Source organism: Anomalospiza imberbis, chromosome Z (assembly GCF_031753505.1).
Source record: "Anomalospiza imberbis isolate Cuckoo-Finch-1a 21T00152 chromosome Z, ASM3175350v1, whole genome shotgun sequence".
NCBI lineage: Eukaryota > Metazoa > Chordata > Aves > Passeriformes > Viduidae > Anomalospiza > Anomalospiza imberbis.
Window position 1 is genome coordinate 44,561,848 of NC_089721.1, and position 5,007 is coordinate 44,566,854.

The window sequence follows — 5,007 nt, forward strand, 5'->3', positions numbered from 1 at the left end:
GGTTAATGGTGACTTTCTCTCATACATATGTAAAAAGCTTGTCAAATACACCTCTGCCTAATGAGAAAGCACAAGTGTTCTGACAAGCAACAGCAACAAATTAAAAAAATAGTCACTATCTTGTCAAATAATGTTTGTATATCAAGGATCTGGAATACAAAGCATATTTGTCAGCAATCACATTTTGAGTAGAATTCACTTGAATGTAACACCTATTCTCTCTAAGGTTTTGAGTGAGGCATATTAAAGAAGATCATACAACTTACTTATCCCAGGAACAAAGGTTCTTTTTTGAAAGCTGTCAGCTTGCTGACAGATATGATGAACATTTACTTCAGTCTTGTAAAACATTTAATCAAACTTGTTCCTATAGCTTCAGTCCACGGAGGGTTATTGTTTTCTTTAGAAAAATGTACATAATTGAGGAATGATGAATACATGTATAGCTTGAATGCAAAAAATTATCTATGACATTCATTTATTTGTAATGAATACATACTAGTCCATAACAGGCTTATGGGAAATGTAAGCAGTATATGGAAATCTGTTTAATACAAGGCTATTTGCCATAGGTCCATGCACCATTCACTGAACTTTAAGAAACTTTTGAAAATATAGGTTGCATTTGCAAACTTCCATGTATAGAGAGCTGGCAAGCTGCCTGGTTTCTACTTAAAGGATTGTCATCCTTGGAAAAATAAATTTCTCCAAATAGACAAAAGTCAGTGTTTTCATGTTTCACTGCAATCAAACTGATAAGGCTGACAATTTAATGGCTCAACACCTAAAATACCTGTGGATAATTAGTTACTTCAATTATCAGAACTACAAATTCCTCTGTTTTCAAACATTGTATACATATGACAGAGATATTTAAAAGTTTTACTAGATGCCTCTCTGTCCTTAATCTTTAGTGATTTCTCTTAAGCTGTGAAATTATTTTTTCCCAAATGCATGACTTTATAATTAATGGGGAAAAAAATCCAATCCTGCACAATAATCAGATTTTTAAACCTTTGTGGTAAAGTCCTGTTTTATTTAATTTAATGTATATTTCATAGCCTGCTTGCCTGTTAAATGTATGTGGAAACATGCTGGCATTTCAGCTGAAGAGATCTTTATAAGTGAGAAAATGCTCAAGGCTTTTTCAAAGTAGGTGCTGAACATATGTTTCTCTTCTTTGACTCCAGAAGATGCTAACAGCTCTCCCAGCAGACAGGTATCACAAGGTTAAAGGCTAGCAGAGCTGTGCACTTTCAGGATCTAACTGTCAGCAAAGGAGATGAGTAGTTTCTCAAAACTAATAAGAAAAATGGCAGCAATGATGAGAAGCAGAAGGACATGACAACAAAAAACAAAAAACAAAAAGCAAAAAAAAAAAAAAAAAGAAAAAAAAAAGAAAAAAGAAAAGGAACCAGCAAAAAATTAATTCTGGGTAGTACAACACCTGGAAGAGCTGATTTTAATATCTGGCAGGTTGAGTTCACTAATCTTTGCTATTCATATTGATGTGAAACTTCATAGAGTTTTAGAGATTATCTATTAAGACATGCAGGAGTGTTGCTACAAAATGGGAACAAGTTTGTTAGCACCTGCCATTCATTCTCCATGATAAAAATTGATACTATCTTTTTAAAATGCCTAACAGATAATTACTCTCAACACTCAATAAGAAAACTACATCTTTAGAGTGTCCTTTATCTTTCAAAAGAAATTAAAAAAAATAGACTAAAACTCACCAGCAAGGCAAACCAATATTCTTTTGGTTCTTTGATTACTTGAAGCCTTGTAATCAAACTAAGCTTAGTTTCAGGACCCTTGGGGCAGTATCTCTTGGTTCTCTGTCAGGCTGCTTTGGAAAACAATCAATCTTGTTCTTGTGCTGGCTTGGTAGAAGTGCCACAACACAAGGAGTGCACTGCTTTACTCTTTCTGTGAAGCTTCGATGACAAAAGTTTTTATCAGAAGCTGACTGTATTTAGGATTATGAATATGCAATGACTCTCATTAGTATTGAAGCACAGGAACACAGTCTGACATCCCTTGCCACTTTTAGCTGCTGCAGAGCTGTCTAATGAGTTGTCTTGCTCTTTCACTCTCGCAGTCTTTGCTGTTATGGCCCAGTTTGAGAATACTCTTGATGGCAAAAAATTAATTGCCAAAACCCACTCTTGATTTTGTTAAACAGTTTTGAGTCAGTGCTTAAATTGTCAAAACAGAAAACCATTAAACTCTACAGGAGACAGATCCATCGCAAGTGGAGAGGATATGCAGGTCTGCATGCATAGCCATGAACAAGCATAAAAGTATATGGCACAGGTATGCATACAGTCTTATAACTGTACTTATACATAAAACCAGATGTGTATGTATCAGTGTTGTGTCTCAGAAACCTAATGTCCTGATGATTTCTTTTACTTTTCCAAAAAAAATAAATGGAGATAATGGAAAGTTTTTTCAAATGAGTTTGACTCTGATACATTGCTACTTGACCAACCATTTTATTCTCTTCCCTATCCCATTGGAAATATGCCAAGTACTTTTCAGCTCATCTGCAATCTGTTTGAATAAATTGCTGATAAAGACATTTTCAAGAAGTGATTAAGATACATGGCTTGATTTGTTGTATTTGAGGAGGTGTGTAGGCTTTCAGAAACAAGCGAAAAAGACCCTTTCTCCCCAGCTGGTTAAATTAAGTATTTTTTCCCCTCTTCATTAGAAATTTCTTCTGACATAAAAGAAACTCTCTGCAGATTGTGAAGGGTAAAGTGACTTGAAACAGCTAATGTATGTTGTAGTGTGATTTTGTATAAAGTTATTTTATTGATGTTAGGTTAAAATGGTATGTTCCTTGTACTCCCCCGTACTTTCCCTCACAGTTGGTTCAGCCCAAGTTGTTTGCCCCAGAAGTTCCCCCACTTGGCTCCCCAGGGAACTGTCAATATCCTCACCCCTCCCTGCTCTTTCCTTGTTTGGTTCTGCCACTCAAAGTTGTTAACACCCCTCTGGTTTATCAATCCTGTAACCACCCCCAGTTTCTTCCAGAAGTTTCTGTGTCAATCACCCCAGTTTAGCTTGTCCATTTGTTCCCTGATTTTGTACCCAGCCCTGTCATCCTGTCATTGGTTATTATGATCTATGTAATCCCCTTATAGTTTACCCCTATTGGATAAGACAAGTTTACACCCCTGTCCGCCCACTTCCTATTTAAGTTGCTGTAACCCTTGATTTTGCTGACACTCATCCCTGCTCCCACCCTGAGAAGACCTTTTGTTCCTACTCTGCCTGGGGGAATAAAGACTCTTTGGGCACGCAAATGACTGTCCTTTCCTTCATCTCTTCACCTCCTCCCAGCATGTTTTGACTACCTAAGCTGTGTTACCCATGCTGCAGCACTCAGCACTACCGGGGTGGCTGGAGCCATTCCCCTGGAGTGCCCATGCTTGTGGTGGCCATCCAGCCTTATATGAGCCGGTGCATTTCATCCATTCATGGCCGTGGCAGGTAGCTGCCACAAATGTAGTCAAAAAAGCTTAATCAGCATTCTGAAATGTGTGTATGTACTGCAAATAATAAAGGATATGAAGTTCTTGCAGTAAGATGCCAATCCTCTGGAGCTCTGTATCTATTTAATCAGTAATGGAAATGGTCCCAGTGCAAGGAAAGAGGATCTCTTTAATTTTTACTGTGATTTTTTGGCACTGTTGCTCTAACACAAGCTTGGCTTACCTCTGAATCTAACCTCAGAACTGTCTGTTCTTATCGGCTGGATTAGAAAATAATGAACATCTACATCTTGTGAGTATCAAATACAAGAGCAGTTTAAAATAAATGCAGTTCTGACAAAATTGGCTGAACTACTATACATCAAACACTTGTTACCTCACTTTGCCTTAGTGACTACATATGACTAAGAAAGAATGCATGATAAAATCTGAAGAAAGATGAAACCAATCTGGACCTCTTTAAAGATCATCAATCATTCTGCACAGCCATGATATTATTATTTCCAGTAAGCCCTGTTCTCCCATTTTATGGACATCTGAAGTCCCCCACCCCAGAACCAATGCTACCATGGGAAATCATTTTTATGGGCAGCATCTCAGTGTGGGCCAATCAGATCTAATCACATAACAAGCTACTGAATTATTCAATGTTCTCCCTAATTTTGCATTCTTCCTGCACTTTGCTGTCATACAGGGTTTTAAAAGTATGGATTTTTACAATATTTATTAAGAAGATAACCATTTGCAGAAATTTTTCTTTCTCTATGTCTTTCAATAATCATCTTTCCCTTAGATGGTTGCAGTATATACACTATTGTATACAGAATATTTTTTCTAAAAGAGTAACAATCCACAATGTGGCACTCAGCTTTAAACTCTCCCAATTTTTAATATATGAAAAGTAAGGACAACAATAGCGAAACAATTGTGTTCAAACATAAAATATTCATGTTTACAGAGCAAACTATAACCAGCATGTCTCTTAGCTGTTGCTATGAATACAGGGCTTACATTGTATGTGAAAATATTTGTTTTAATTGCAAATCTGTGCAGAGATGATTTGGGGTCTGTAATTAACATAAAAATTTCAGACTTTGCAACTGCTGTAAAGACACACATTATTTATGGAACTATCATCTAAATATATTTCAGTGGTTTTTGCTTTCAATAACTACTGTAAAAGTCTCATTTAATGAAATGTGAAAAATTTCCCATCTCTTGCACTTCTGTTCACATTATGGAGCATTCATTCCTTTGCACTGCCATTTCCCACTCAATCTGCCGTGGACTTTGCTTTTATTCATACTTCACTCGCACCTCAGGGAGATTTCTTCACAACCATAAAGCGCCTTGCACTTAATTTGTTTAAAATGAAAGCCTGGATTATTCAAATAGGTCTGAACTGCACAAACAGGGTAGTTTATGTGGCCTCCATCCTCATGTTTTCATCATGGCTAGAGGCAGGAATAAACAAGGAACGTAGTCTAAGCTGGGTTTAAGC

The 5,007-nt window shown here is 36.8% G+C and overlaps 1 long non-coding RNA gene across 1 annotated transcript; it reads left to right on the forward strand.

Annotated features, from left to right (window-relative positions):
* The first annotated feature begins 1,368 nt into the window (after positions 1–1,368).
* Positions 1,369–4,715, forward strand: LOC137464444 (uncharacterized). Its single transcript, XR_010994237.1, has 2 exons — positions 1,369–2,791; positions 3,524–4,715. It is a non-coding gene; the product is annotated as an uncharacterized lncRNA (long non-coding RNA).
* The last annotated feature ends 292 nt before the right edge of the window (positions 4,716–5,007 follow it).